This window comes from Salvelinus fontinalis, chromosome 5, assembly GCF_029448725.1.
Source record: "Salvelinus fontinalis isolate EN_2023a chromosome 5, ASM2944872v1, whole genome shotgun sequence".
NCBI classification, from domain to species: domain Eukaryota; kingdom Metazoa; phylum Chordata; class Actinopteri; order Salmoniformes; family Salmonidae; genus Salvelinus; species Salvelinus fontinalis.
The window spans coordinates 14,246,245-14,262,345 of NC_074669.1; the positions used below are offsets into that span (position 1 = coordinate 14,246,245).

At 39.9% G+C, this 16,101-nt stretch overlaps 1 long non-coding RNA gene across 2 annotated transcripts; it reads left to right on the top strand.

The window, feature by feature from the left end:
- Positions 1–11: 11 nt before the first annotated feature.
- On the top strand, positions 12–14,659 carry LOC129855174 (uncharacterized). 2 transcript variants are annotated; one of them, XR_008759434.1, is made up of 4 exons: positions 12–584; positions 1,927–1,986; positions 13,738–13,856; positions 13,950–14,659. It is a non-coding gene; the product is annotated as an uncharacterized LOC129855174 (long non-coding RNA). The 2 variants fall into 2 exon arrangements; XR_008759433.1 differs by lacking the exon at positions 1,927–1,986.
- The last annotated feature ends 1,442 nt before the right edge of the window (positions 14,660–16,101 follow it).

A 16,101-nucleotide genomic window follows, 5' to 3' on the forward strand; every position in this document is an offset into this window, starting at 1 on the left:
ATCCCAGTGATTGATCTGCAAGTGGGATATATTACATATGATTCGAAAACAGGTCTAGGGAGTTATTAGTACTTTATACTCACTCATTGAGTTTGTCAGAGGAATATGGATATATGAAGGACGGGACTATATCAGATCTGTAGTTTGTTATTCTAAATATAACCTAGCTCTTGATCATGACTCTCAGTTCCTTTACATTACACATACGAATCAGTGGACGAAGGCGTCTTCTGTACGGGGAGTTTTGTTAAGAGCGCTGATGCTCGGGTTGAACATTACCACGCATCACTTGAGTTACGTTTTTGGAAGCATAAAGACCTTATCTTTCATATGAGCGAGAAATCATTTTCAAGAAACAAAAGGTTAAATTGATAAACATCTTTATAGGGTTTGGGTTCCCAGACGGTCATATTTCCATGCTGAAGCGCTTGTTTACGGAAAAAAGACAGGATGGGCTACCTGCGCTAACTAGCTATCTGCGTCTTCGAACACCGGTGTAAACGGAAGATAGATGCCACAAAAATGTTGTAACTGAAAATTACAGCCGACTGCTACTGTGTTAAAACCGGTTTAAACAGTGTACAGTAAGTGGATGTTTTGCATTTGTGAAATTATTTTGATTTGATATGAAAGTATGGGGATTTATGTTTCTAGAACCGTACCGCAATTTGAGATTCGATTCATGTTTAGATTAAAGCAATTGGCTGTTTTGGCTTCCAGAGACAATTTGCCTTTAAACAGAATATAAATATAAGCTAGCTAGCTACAACAGTGGTGTTAACTCCTGTCGGATAAAAGGCATGCAAAAGCGAAAACTGTATCTCCTTTTTACAGCTATTGACGCATGATCATGACAAGTTTCTGATAAAGTAGCTAGTCCTCCCTCTGACTACCGACGTCAAACGTTCAGCCTGCTTGCTGCACAGACCCTATGGACACTATCTTAGAGCGCCATGTTAAATTGGACTTAGGAGCATTTTTAATTAAGCTCTCTCCACGGTTACAGTAGGAAGAAAAATATGTAATTGTTGTAAAAATGTCTGAGTGTGCTACATTTACTATCATTATATATTAATACATTGAATTACTTTGACATATTTAAATTAAGCTATATTATGCCAAGTTCCCTATGGTGGACAGAACGTGTTTCTACATTAGCCTACACAGACTAAGGTTTTCACCACACAATAATTACATGAAATAGCTCAAATTATAGTCACCACAATCTCACAAAATCGATTGCTTAAAGGTGCACTATGCAGAAATCGCGCTGTCATTTCCTGGTTGGTAAACTTCTAGTTTGTCTAATTTCAGTTTAAGTGACAAAACAAGCAAGTATAGTGTAGATAATCATTGTACCATTTAAACCGCCGTGAAATATATTTTCCATAACCAAAAATATTGTATTTTGAGCTGGTGTACAAAACCAAAAGTAAAAGACACAAAAACGAAAATTATGAACGGAATCATAGAGATAGAGCACATAACAGATCTGCTGCTTCTTAGACTTGCTTTCAATGAGAATGAGCTCAATAACTCACATTTCTATGTGAATTTGGTCAGGTCGCTCTGTCGTTTCCTGGTTGCTCAAATTCTACACTGTTCGCTCAATTTCTATTTATGTCAGAAAACAATTACTGAATAGTATAGGAAATCATTGTACAATTTAAATCGATGTGAAATATATTTTCAATAACAAAAAAGCTGGTGGTTCAAAACAGTTGTTTGAAGCTGGTGGACCGAAAGGAACTTTTGGTTTTGGTCCACCAGCTTTAAACAGATGTTCGTTATTGAAAAGATATTTCACATCGATCTAAAACTGAAATTGCGCGAACAGTGTAGAATCTTTGCAACCAAGAAATGACAGCAGTTTCCACTAGATAAGAGCGCCACAAAGTCAGAAAAGCTTTCGCATTTTGACTACAGATGCCGCTCCTGTGGGAGAAATCAATAGGAAAATATCACAGCCAATCACAACACTGTTGGGTAAGTAATGCTATGAAACACTATCATTCCATTAGCGCCAGATATTATGGTCATTTTCTGAAAGTATAATGCAAAGAAAATAACAAATATCCTGTGTAGCACCTTTTAAAACATATCCATATATTTGGTTTAATACATTTACATTTACATTTAAGTCATTTAGCAGACGCTCTTATCCAGAGCGACTTACAAATTGGTGCATTCACCTTATGACATCCAATACAAGTGTATTTGTCGTATGCGCCAGTACGTAATGGGACTGAACGCAGCTGTAACGTTACTTTTTAGACCACAGTTCTAGAAAAAAAAAGAAATCTGGCGCTCCTCCCATAAACGTCTCTAGCAAGACATGAATTCGTGGATTTGAGGGTTAAGCTATCATTCAAATGAAAGCCAACCCCTGTCGCCATTTACATTTTAGTTATTTAGCAGACGCTCGTATCCAGACCGATGTATAGTAGGGAGTGCATACATTTTCGTACTTTTAGAAATCGATGTGAGGGTGGTGATTAGTTGAAATGATCATAAATCAAGTGTTCTTTTTCCGTATTGGCCATCTACCGAAATAATTTCCTCACAGAGATATAAATGGCTACGACAGGTTGTCATCTATTGAAATATATAATCAGTATACCCAAGTTCATTGAGGTCTGTCTGTTAAGAGCGCAAACGGTACATGTCATCAAGGTTATATCAATATGAGTGATTTCATTTGCGCGCGCTATTGATTACAGTATAACAAACCTAATCAATTCCAGTTCCGAGTAATCACTTGGTAAATATTGGTGCGTGTGCAGTTTATACGGTACTCATTTAGCGAAATATAAGTAACGTAAATCTGAACACAAGTGTGTAGTAGGGAGTAACTTTTATGTATTGGGTTTAACAATATCACAATTTATTTCAGCATATCGATTATGAATTTGTACACTTAAAACCGGTGTTTTGACAACTCAGCCATAAATATAAAAAGACATGACAACAACAGGAAGCAGCAACAGTATCATTTTCAATGTATGTTTTAAGAATATAAATGATACTTTAAAAATTAACATAATTTTACTTAATCAGGTCAAAACTACTGAATGAGCCTACTTAAATAGTGCAAAAACGATAATTTATTGATTTTGATTATACAAGTGTAATCGTGAAGATATGTTTGGCCAGGCTACTCTAACGTTGGCTACTGTAGAGCGAGCTAAATAAATAGCTAGCTAATTTTGGCTAGCAAACATCGATGGAACGGACAATGGGAAACGGTCAGTACACTCCCTGAACAGGAGGTAAATATGCGTCAGATATGGGATGAAATATGCCAACAAGAACATTTATCTAACAATAATATTCATTTTAATATACCTTTTTAATGTAATTATTTAGCAAACCTAGATAATATTTTATTACTCACCCCTTATCATGGGCTCTCAACCTAACGCCAGAGACGGAAGATGAAGCGAGACATCCCACTCCCTAATTTTTTCTGTTCTAATGGAAGTCGATTAACTAAGTAGAACAGACCCAGCCGCTATCGCATTTGTGTACTGTCTATGGGAGAGCCACCCCCTTAAGTAGACCGGAACTGACCATATTTTCCAATGGTAAACGGCCCGAATGGATCTTTATTTATTGACCATCTTTGATCTGACTTCAGGAAGAGCGTATTCTCATTGCTGATTGGCTGACACAATAACACCCACATGATTGGTTAGTTAATTCTGAGCTATATACACAACGAGGCATGGGCTGCGTTCAGTACGTCTGTACGTTCTGTAACGTTAAATTGAACGGTGCTGTACTGAACAGCCAGTTGAAAAACGGGGAGGTTGTGGTTTGGTGAACGCTGTCAGCATGGCCAATTCCTCACAGATAGAACAATGAAACAGATATTTCACCGGATGTCTAAATGAGAAGCATCCGCTTGGCTTATCCACTCGACTACCAAATATGGTAGTGAGAGGAAGCCCACAGCCGGCAGTGGGTGAAGATTGAACGAGATTGATTTTGGCAGACATTCCGCAAATTTTCTCATCAACATTTGATGTCAATTACAGTTCTGTTCTCAAAACTAGAATATTTTATGAACAGAGTGGACTACGTTTTGTGGACTTTACCTTTTGCAAACGTTTTTAAAAGTTGTGTTGTTTAGGAGTGCAAAGGCAATAAGTAGGCGTTCCCTAATGGAAATATGCAGATGTATGCTAGAACGCGCCAATTGGAACCCGCTAGCTCACACTTGGCTCTGCCCACCTCCTTGCTTGTTCTGTCCACTATGACTCATTTATTCCCATTGGAAGCGACAGGCTGTGGTCTATCTTGGTTTAGTTATACAAATATTTGACTTCTTAGGGATAGGGGGCAGTATTTTCACATCCGGATGAAAAGCGTGCCCAAAGTAAACTGCCTGTTACTCAGGCCCAGAAGCTTGGATATGCATATAATTAGTCGATTTGGATAGAAAACACTCTGAAGTTTCTAAAACTTTTAGAATAATGTCTGTGAGTATAACAGAACTGATTTGGCAGGCGAAACCCCGAGCATAATCCATCCAGGGGAATTTTTTTTGAGGTCATTGTGTTTTCCAATGGTTTTCTATGGGAATCCTGATTAATTAGGGCCCAGATTGCAGTTCCTTTGGCTTCCACTAGATGTCAACAGTCTTTAGAAATTGGTCGATGTCTTTCTTTTGATAAATGAAGAAGAAGTACTATTCATTCCATGTGTCACTCTTAAGGTCCCTACTATTTTGGTGCGAGTGAACAGGAACGCGCTCCACGTTGTTTTTATCCGGTATTAGACACAGTTTATTCTGTCTTAAATTTGATAGATTATTTACATTTTAGATTACCTGAGGTTGGATTAGGAACGTTGTTTGAAATGTTTGGACCAAGTTTACAGGTAACTTATTAGATACTTTGTAGTAATGTTGGGCGAGTTGGAACCGGTGTATTTCTGAATCAAACGCGCCAAATAAATTGACATTTTGGGGATATAAAGAAGGAATTTATTGAACAAAATGACCATTCATTGTGTCAATGAGACATTTTGGATTGCAAAAAAGAAGATCTTCAAAGGTAAGGCATTTATTATATCGTTATTTCTGACTTTTGTGTCGCACCTGCCTGTTTGAAAAATTATTTTCATGTTTTTGTATGCGGGGCGCTGTCCTCAGATAAATCGCATGGTTTGCTTTTAACCATAGAGCCTTTTTGAAATCTGACAGCGGCTGAATTAACACGAAGTTAAGCTTTATTTTGATGTATTACACTTATATTTTCGTGAATGTTGAATATTGATATTCTGTAGTTTGAATTTGGCGCTCTGCAATTTCACTGGATGTTGTCAAATCGATCCCGCTAAAGGGATTGGCGCGTGAAGGGATCACTAAGAGGTCACTCATTGCTTTAAGCCACACCTCTATGGAGTGAGATACCTGCCGAAAGGTTGAATGTACGTGTCGTTAGGATCGTAATAATATCCATACGTAAATTGCTAAGATTGTAAGAAAAGCCATGCGTGAAACATGAAACGTAAAGGTGAAGTTTCATCTGTGAACATACAAACACCATGTTACGATTACAGACTAAATCAAATCTTATTTGTCACATGCGCCGAATACAACAGGTGTAGACCTTACCTTGAAATGCTTACTAACAAAGCCCTGAACCAACAATTTAGTTCCACAAAGATATTTACAAAATAAAAAGCAACACAATAAAATAACAATAACGAGGCTATATACATGGGGTACCAGTACCGAGTCAATGTGCCGGGGGTACAGGTTAGTTGAGAATTTGTGCATGTAGGTATGGGTAAAGTGACAATACACAGAAAAAAGATAGCACGTAGCAGCAGTTAAATGTGCCGGGTGGGGGGTGTCAATGTAAATTGTCCAGGTGGCCATTTGATTAATTGTTCCGCCGTCATATGGCTTGGGGGTAGAAGATGTTTTAAGGAGAACTCCGGTACCGCTTCCTGCGCGGTAGCAGAGAGAACAGTCTATGACTTGGGTGACTGGAGTCTTTGACAATTTTTTTGGGCCTTCCTCTAACATTTTACTCTTGAACAAATCTTGTGTTGCTTTTCTGACATAATAATAATACCTTTCAGAGTTTTGGCAGTGTTCTCACCAATAACATAAAAACGTACACCAAACGGCCTGTGAGGAGTGCTATGAGAACAAGCATAACACAGTATAAAAAACGAAACGGAAACCGGAAAGAGGTATCCTGCACGTTTTCATGTTAAAAAGTGTTTACTTCACATTTAGGTAGCTAATGTAATGGATTTGTTTACTAGCGCAAGTCTAGATAGCACTAGCTGTATTATACCTACAACAGTGAAGTTTCAGTCTGCTGGATGTACCTCTACAGTATGGGCATATCTCTGGGAGACGTGGACATCCCCATGCACGCACCTTATCAAAATGGCGAATTCAATATTGTGAAAAACGAGTTTTAATGACTGCAACCTAGGTGTATGTAAACTTCCGACTTCAACTGTACATTCAACCTTTTGGCAGCTATCCATAGGAGCGTGCCAAATTTGACTGCAACATGACGCGAGATTCCCAAAAGCTGGAGCGTCTTTCTCGCCTGCTCCAGTAGCGCTCACTTCACGAGCTCAGGGATGATTATGATTCATGACATGATGGTTGTCTATCATGGCCAGCAAAGGCATTTTCTGTAGAGTTTAAAATGTATTACGTAGTAATTTGCTCTCTGATAAATTATATAAAACATAGTATTGCATGCCATTGTGACAAAGCTTATTCATATTGCACTCTAATAAGACTGCTTTCAAGAATAAGCACACGTAATCATATCTACTACCATCTGACTGTTTTCTAAAATGGGGTCACAAATTAGAAAATTCATAGTTTGTCACATCCACCACAAATCCATGCGTTGCCAGATCCAATGCAATAATTGAAGAGGTAGATTTGTATTTACTTTTAAATAAGCTGATAAGAACAAGCAATTTGTCAAGCTTTTTCTATCCATTTTGTAAATTCAAATGACTTCTTGAATTGACCCCAACTCATGTAGGTCTATTAAATTAACAACACATATAGGCCTCCATACACAAACAGTAATAGTATAAACCAAATTTACCAATAACAGCAAAAGCACTGTTGCATACCTGATAAAGCAACAAGGTATCTCTCCAATAGTTTCTGAATAGATCAAATTGAAGGTGGATTCACCAAGCTGAGTCCAACCAAGGTGTGTGTAAATGTCCATTGTCCTATTTCTCTGGTTGAAGGGATGTGACGCCCCTCCCCTTTCACAGGTAGACCTGTCAAATGAGCGATTGCTGTCAGAAATGCTATGCAGCAATTGGGAGGTTGGAAGGAGCACAAACTGTATAAAACTGGTGAAAAGTGTATTTAATCCTCATATTGTGCTTGATTAGGACTTTAAATAAGACAGGACTTCTAATAAGACAAAAAACAAGTACTATCCCTTGTATTTTCTCAGAAATTACAATTTGGAGAGATAGGCTATGATCCATGAATCAGTCCAAAACCCAAGAGGTGAACCTTTGAATTGATTGTGACCAAGGCGGGTTTGATAAAATTGTTGGAAGACTATGCATAAATGGGGTGATATAAACGTATAGCAACATGATTTTACAAAAATACTACCTCAAAAATATTTTATTTGTCAGGCCAAGTGATTGACCTGGTGCATTTTTTTGGCACATGTCAAGGCTAGACTTGGGCTGATTTAAATGTGTAAAGGTGCACCCATTACAATCACCATTTGGTTAATCTAGGTCATTAACAGGTATGCTAGTCCATCATTGTTTACATTGTGTCGTTGTTTACATTGCATTTAACGCTGGAAGCAAACGTTAAAAAAGTGTTAATGTTTGTCTTTACAAATGATATTCAACAAAAGAGCAGTACATTCATTTATTGTTTTGGAATTAATATAACATGCAGGACCTCCACTTCACTGATCCTCAACACTGGGGCCCCAAAAGGGTGCGTGCTCAGCCCACTCCTGTACTCCCTGTTCATCCATGACTGCGTATCCACACACGCCTCCAACTCAATCATCAAGTTTGCAGATGAAACAACAGTTTTAGGCCTGATTACCAACAATGATGAGACAGCCGACAGGGAGGAGGTGAGGGCCCTGGTGGAGTGGTGCCAGGAAAATAACCTCTCCCTCAACGTCAACAAAATGAAGGAGTTGATCGTGGACTTCAGGAAAAAGCAGAGGGAGCACGTCCCTATCCACGTTGACGGGACCGCAGTGGAGAAGGTGAAAAGCTTCAAGTTACTCGGCGTACACATCACCAACGATCTAAAATGGTCCACCCACACAGACAGTGTGGTGAAGAAGGCGCAACAGCGACAGCGCCCCTTCAACCTCAGGAGGCTGAAGAAATTTGTTTTGGCCTCGAAGACTCTCTCAAACTTTTACAGATGCACAATTGAGAGCATCCTGTCGGGCTGTATCACTGCCATGTACCATGTATTGCATGGCAATGATGGCAACTGCACCGTCCAGAAATGCAGGGCTCTACAGAGGGTGGTGCAGTCTGCCCAATGCATCACCGGGGACACACTGCTTTCCCTCCAGGACACCTACAGCACCCGATGTGATAGGAAGGCCAAAAATATCATCAAGGACGTCAACCATCCGAGCCACGGCCTGTTCACCCCGCTATCATACAGAAGGTAAGGGGAGGTCAGTACATGTGCATCAAAGCTGGGACCGAGGGACTGAAAAACAGCTTCTATCTCAAGGCCATCAGACTGTTAATTAGCCACCACTAGCCGGCTACCACCTGTTACTCAACCCTGCACCTTAGAGGCTGCTGAAATATACATAGACAAGGAATCACTGGTCACTTGAATAACAAAACACTTGTCACTTTACTAATGTTTACAAACTGCTTTACACATTTCATATGTATACAGTGTATTCTCATCCTAAAATTTGTATATTTCTTAATTCCATTATTTTACATGTAGATGTGTGTATTGTTGTGAATTGTTAGATATTACTGCACTGTTGGAGCTAGGAACACAAGCATTTCGCTACACCCGCAATAACATCTGCTAAATATGTGTATGTGACCAATAAAATTTCATTTGATTTTAAATGCCCTACTGTGTCTATAACACAGTCCCCCTCAAACTACACATATTTGGTTAGTAGAGACCCTGTTGAGTATCAACAGTATTAAGGGATCAATACATTTCTATATTGCTTCCCCAGTATCTGCATGAACCATCAGGCCAGGTGTTTTTGGTTGACCCTGCTGGACAGAAAGAGAAGGAGGAATCGGAACACGAAGGATTTAAATTCAGGTCTTAGTTATTCCATTGTACTGGATCTAATACATATTAGCATTTACATATATTCATAAGTGTAATACTTTTTTATGACATACTGTGAAAAACTCTCTTGGCTGCTGGCTCTGTCACGTTCAGACATGGGCAGAGCAGACTTGAACCTCAGGGGTTCTCTGTAAAGAGAGAGTAATCCAAAAGGCACAGACACACCCCTTGACTTTCAATTGGCACCGTTGACCTGTATGTATTCTCTCCTGATTGGCTCTGTAGTGCACAGTCTGGCAGTCTGACTAAAGTCCCAGAGGTATGAGGACAGATCCTCCTTTGTATTTATGGGAACAAATATTTCCTAACACTTTCGATCCTATTCTTGGACAGTTAGAAGACACAATGCATCAATGCAAACAATTTTTTATTACTAATTACTGTCCATGAGTAACCTCAACCTTGTGGGTCTATGGGTGTTTGGGCCAATAAAGTGCCAACTCAATTCTACCACTGACTAGTCTCTCATGCCCCTATGAACGGGGACACATGGCAAACGTTTTTAATCTAAACCAGACCTTTTTTTACTGGAGTACACTAACCCCTAATTTTGGCTCTTTTCTTGACACATAGTAGCAGTTTACCAGATAAGAAGTCAAGAAGATCAAAAAGTAGATTGTTGTAAGGGTGTATTACATCCTGTGCTGGCCCCATTGTCATATCCATTCTGGATTCTGAGTGGTAAAATCATAGCTGAAAAATGCCTCTATGTATGTGTATACATTTCCCCCCGAGACAGAACTGCCAAAGGGGGTGGAGTTGCAATCTACTGCAGAGTTCTGTCATGCTATCCAGGTCTGAGCCCAAACAGTTCGAGCTTCTACTTTTAAAAATCCACCGTCAGAAATAAGACTCGCACTGTTGCCGCTTGTTACAGACCCCCTCAGCCCCCAGCTGCGCCCTGGACACCATATGTGAATTAATTGCCCCTCCATTTATCTTCAGAGTTTGTACTGTTACGTGACCTAAACTGGGATATGCTTTACACCCTGGCCGTCCTACAATCTAAACTAGATGCCCTCAATCTGACACAAATTATCATAGAACCTACCAGGTACAATCCCAAATCCGTAAACTCGGGCACCCTCATAGATCCTTGGTCATCCTGACCAACCTGTCCTCTAAATACACCTCTGCTGTCGTCAACCAAGATCTCAGCGATCACTGCCTCATTGCCTGCGTCCGTAATGGACCTCCGGTCAAACGACCACCCCTCATCACAGTCAAACGCTCCCTAAAACACTTCAGCGAGCAGGCCTTTCTAATCGACCTGGCCTGGGTATCCTGGAAAGATATTGACCTCATTCCGTCAGTAGAGGATGCCTGGTTATTCTTTAAAAGTGCTTTCCTCAACATCTTAAATAAGCATGCCCCATTCAAAAAATGTAGAACCAGGAACAGATATAGCCCTTGGTTCACTCCAGACCTGTCTGCCTTTGACCAGCACAAAAACATCCTGTGGCGTACTGCATTAGCATCGAATAGCCCCTGCGATATGCAACTTTTCAGGGAAGTTAGGAACCAATATACACAGGCAGTTAGGAAAGCAAAGGAAAGCTTTTTCAAACCGAAATTTGCATTCTGTAGCATAAACTCCCAAAAGTTCTGGGACACTGTAAAGTCCATGGAGAATAAGAGCACCTCCTCCCAGCTGCCCACTGCTCTGAGGCTAGGAAACACTCTCACCACCGATAAATCCACTATAATTGAGAATTTTAATAAGCATTTTTCTACGGCTGGCCTTGCTTTCCACCTGGCTACCCCTACTCCGGTCAACAGCTCTTCACCCCCCACAGCAACTTGCCCAAGCCTCCCCATTTCTCCTTCACCCAAATCCAGATAGCTGATGTTCTGAAAGAGCTGCACAATCTGGACCCTCTCTAACATTATCCACCGCAATTGTTGCAACCCCTATTACTAGCCTGTTCAACCTCTCTTTCGTATAGTCTGAGATCCCCCAAAGAATGGAAAGCTGCCGCGGTCATCCCCCACTTTAAAGGGGGAGACACTCTAGACCCAAACTGTTACAGACCTATATCTATCCTACCCTGCCTTTCTAAGGTCTTCGAAAGCCAAGTTAACAAACAGATCACCGACCATTTTGAATCCCACCGTACCTTCTCCGCTATACAATCTGGTTTCAGAGCTGGTCATGGGTGCACCTCAGCCACGCTCATGGTCCTAAACAATATCATAATCGCCATCGACAAAAGACAATACTGTGCAGCCGTATCCATCGACTTGGCCAAGGCTTTCGACTCTGTCAATCACTGCATTCTTATCGGCAGACTCAACAGCCTTGGTTTCTCAAATGACTGCCTTGCCTGGTTCACCAACTACTTCTCTGATAGAGTTCAGAGTGTCAAATGGGAGGGCCTGTTGTCTGGATCTCTGCCAGTCTCTATGGGGGTGCCACAGGGTTCAATTCTCAGACCGACTCTTTTCTCTGTATACATCAATGATGTCGCTCTTGCGGCTGGTGATTCTCTGATCCACCTCTACGCAGACAACACCATTTGGTATACTTCTGGCCCTTCTTTGGACATTGTGTTAACTAACCTCCAGACGAGCTTCAATGCCATACAACTCTCCTTCCGTGGCCTCCAACTGCTTTTAAATGCAAGTAAAACTAAATGCATGCTCTTCAACCGATCACTGCCTGCATCTGCCCACCCGCCTGGCATCACTACTCTGGACGGTTCTGACTTAGAATATGTGGACAACTAAAAATACCTAGGTGTCTGGCTAGATTGTAAACTCTCCTTCCAGACTCATATTAAGCATCTCCAATCCAAAATAAAATCTAAAATCGGCTTCCTATTTCGCAACAAAGCATCCTTCACTTATGCTGCCAAACATACCCTCGTAAAACTGACTATCCTACCGATACTTGACTTCGGCGATGTCATTTACAAAATGGCCTCCAACACTCTACTCAGCAAATTGGATGCAGTCTATCACAGTGCCATCCGTTTCGTCACCAAAGCCCCATATACTACCCACCTGTGCGACCTGTATGCTCTCGTTGGCTGGCCCTCGCTTCATATTCGTTGCCAAACCCACTGGCTCCAGGTCATCTATAAGTCCTTGCTAGGTAAAGCCCCACCTATCTCAGCTCACTGGTAACCATAGCAGCACCCACCCGTAGCACACGCTCCAGCAGGTATATTTCACTGGTCACCCCCAAAGCCAATTCCTCTTTTGGCCCCCTTTCCTTCCAATTCTCTGCTGCCAATGACTGGAAAAATTACAAAAATCACTGAAGCTGGAGACTCATATCTCTCATCATCTTTAAGCATCAGCTATCAGAGCAGCTTACAGATCATTGCACCTGTACGTAGCCCATCTGTAAATAGCCCATCCAACTACCTCATCCCCATACTGTATTTATTTAAAAACATTTTTTTTGCTCCTTTGCACCACAGTATCTCTACTTGCACATTCATCTTCTGCACATCTCACTCCAGTGTTTATTTGCGAAATTGTAATTAGTTCACCACTATGGCCTATTTATTGCCTTACCTCCCTAATCTTACTTCATTTGCACACACTGTATATAGACTTTTGTATTGTGTTATTGACTGTACGTTTGTTTATTCCATGTGTAACTCTGTGTTGTTGTTTGTGTCACACTGCTTTGCTTTATCTTGGCCAGGTCGCAGTTGTAAATGAGAACTTGTTCTCAACTGGCTTACCTGGTTGAATAAAGGTGAAATATATATATTTTTAAATACTGTATGTGGGAATGTCGTATATCCGTCCTACATGTAGTGTTGGTACATGGAATATTCCTCAACTGCATATATCATAAATTGCTATTGCAAATAGAAGTATTATGTTCAACAACGGACATTTTCAGACATTATTTTGACAAACACACTTTGGTGCTTACAATTCATTCTCTATTGGTCATAGATTTGGTGGGCACTGTCATCTGTGATCTTTGTGATAGGACTTTCTTTAAGCACGTACTGATGAAACTGTCACTTCATATTTTTTTCTTAAAGTCTACAAACGCTCTACATTTATTCACTCTGTGATATGGTTGGATCCTATATGCTACTTTTATTATTGTCCTGTAAATGGTTCAGTGCCTATAATTTAGGCTGTGTGTAGAATGGAGCATAAAGGAAATTACCTCTACTAATAAATTACTACTAGATTATAGTAATAAGGAAAAAAGCATACAAATTTGGCTCGGGTATTCATTAGTTATAGGCAAATCAGAATACTTCAAAATGAGAAGATCCTGCCATGGAAAATAACTCACACCATGCAGCAGGACACCTTCAGCTGTGGGGTCTTTGTAATGCAGGTTTGATAGTTACATTTTCAATAATGAATGGTTAGCTGTTGTGAAAATTAGGTCAAAAATGATAATTTATTTTTTGGTGTAGATGGCCAAGGAAGTTGCACAGAACTTCCCCAACATCCCCTCCCACATTGATATGGAACTTTGAAAAACACATGGAGCAACTGCGAAAAGAAACGGCCGAGGATATACTAAAAATGCATGGTATGTAATGACATTTAATTCAAAGTAAATTCTTTATTTTTATGTAGTTGTGTGGGACAGCCATATGTTCAGTTCATGCCTATTATTTCACAGTTCAACAAAGCCAACAACTGCTTCATGTGTGCCACTGATAAAGAACCTGGATGTGGCCCAAAGACTGACTGGGTTAGTAACTTTAACATGTTTATAATCTTTTGACAACAGTGACGGCATGTAAGACAATTTATGATATAACACAATGGATGGCTAATTTGTAATTCGTCATACGGCATTCATATTTGATATTATTTATAACGTGTTACACTTTGTTTTGATCGAATGTTTGGCATGCCAACGGTGGTTCCATGTGCTGTGCCTAGGAATGAAGACAAGAGTTCAACAGAGTAAAGAACACAAACTGGAAGTGCAGTCTTTGTTGTTGAAAATGTATGCTATACCCCATCCACACTGAAGAGGCTCTGAAATGTACATCAACCAGGGATAAAGAGAAAGTTAACACTAATGTTTCATACTTAATTGAAGTTAATTGTCTGTTGGAAAAGATTAAAGGTCTACAAATTGTTGAATTTGTCAACATTACACTTTTATTCATTGATTTTCTGGTCACCATTACTGTGGTTACATGTTCAGTATATGTATTGACCAGCAAACCCACCGCAGCCTACCTCACTCTCCATCCCCGTTTTGGAGAAATAATAGCATGACTGTCATACTTTGCCCTTTTCCTTTATGGTTGATATTAACAACGAAAGGAGATATGTCTCTCTCCTACTGTGTACCAGTTAAATACTGTGGAAAAATAACATGGAAAATAAGTACTTAAAACTACCAATTATTGAAGACAAATATTAAATTAAAGGGTAAACACTGGACTGAACCCCCTAATTGTCAAACTAATATTAATGTACAACAATATAGAAGATAAATGACTAAAGGTTATGCAATATGGGTGTATATCCACTGCATGCTTCTTAGGTGTGTAATTGACATGACCAAGGAGCTATTGCAAATTTGAAACTATGAAAAATGTACATTACACAAACAAGGGTGTGCAATATAGAAGGGTAGTCAGCAGACATGAGGTCACATGACCAAGTAACTATTGAAATTTTACATTTAGAAAAATGCATGTAAAATCATGTGAGCTGAAAATAGACAAACTAAAGGGTGTGCAATGTGTAGGCCCACCGAGTGGACATTCTGACCCATGTTTCAAGTCATGTCACATGACCAAGGAGCTATTGAAATTGTAAAGTAAAAAGAGTTTGTACGCTCCTTAACTAATTCAACCAGAAATACAAAACGCTACTCACATTTCCACATGTTTCTTAGCTTTGGAAAGCGAATTAATGTCTAAAATGGTGAAAATAAGACCTATGCAATGTTGTGCGCAATTTTTCCAACATCATGACACTTATTTGGAGTCTGTGGCTCAAGTGGTTTGAAAGCGTGAATATCCATCGAATATCAAACTTGAAATTGTCTTTCGGTGAACTTTTGCATCATCTTTTACATGGCTGTGTCATGTCTTTGTATACTTTCCGTTGAAGCTTGCATCGATGCATGCTTGAAAATATGTACAAACTGAGTACACATTCGATTAGTGCCCTCTTGTGCTCCGTTTCGCATACTCTAATCCTCCCGTGCCTCGAGCAGGTAGTATGCATTTCGATAAACACCCAGTATTATTGCTTTTAGACAACGGGTTACGAGCATTACAAATTAAGATTGACCAAACCATCAATTTTTCTACAAAACGTGATGTCACTAACACTGATTGTTAAGTGACATTTTAGGCGTTCTCTGGCCATTAGTTATATTCATACTGACTGCCATGTAAAGCAAAACTACTCAAGCACTGGTTGATCTTTCTAGGGACGCGGTCCCTGGTTCTGAAAACAGAGCATTTCTATGCATAGGAAAATAAAAACATTTATATATATATATATATAGGACAAAACACATCACAACAAAACTACATAAGGGACTTAACACAACACATGGTAGAAACAGCACATGCAAATATGGTACAAATATTGGGCAGACAACAGCACAAAGGCAAGGTAGAGACAATTCATCACGTGAAGTAACTGTCACTATAAAGTGTCCATGATTGAGATGTCAAGCTGCATGAGGCAAATGGGCACACCAGAGACTTGTTTTCTGATCCACTCGCTTACCTTTAAAAATAAATAAAGGCATCTGTGACCGACAGATGCATATCGGTATTCCCAGTCATGTGAAA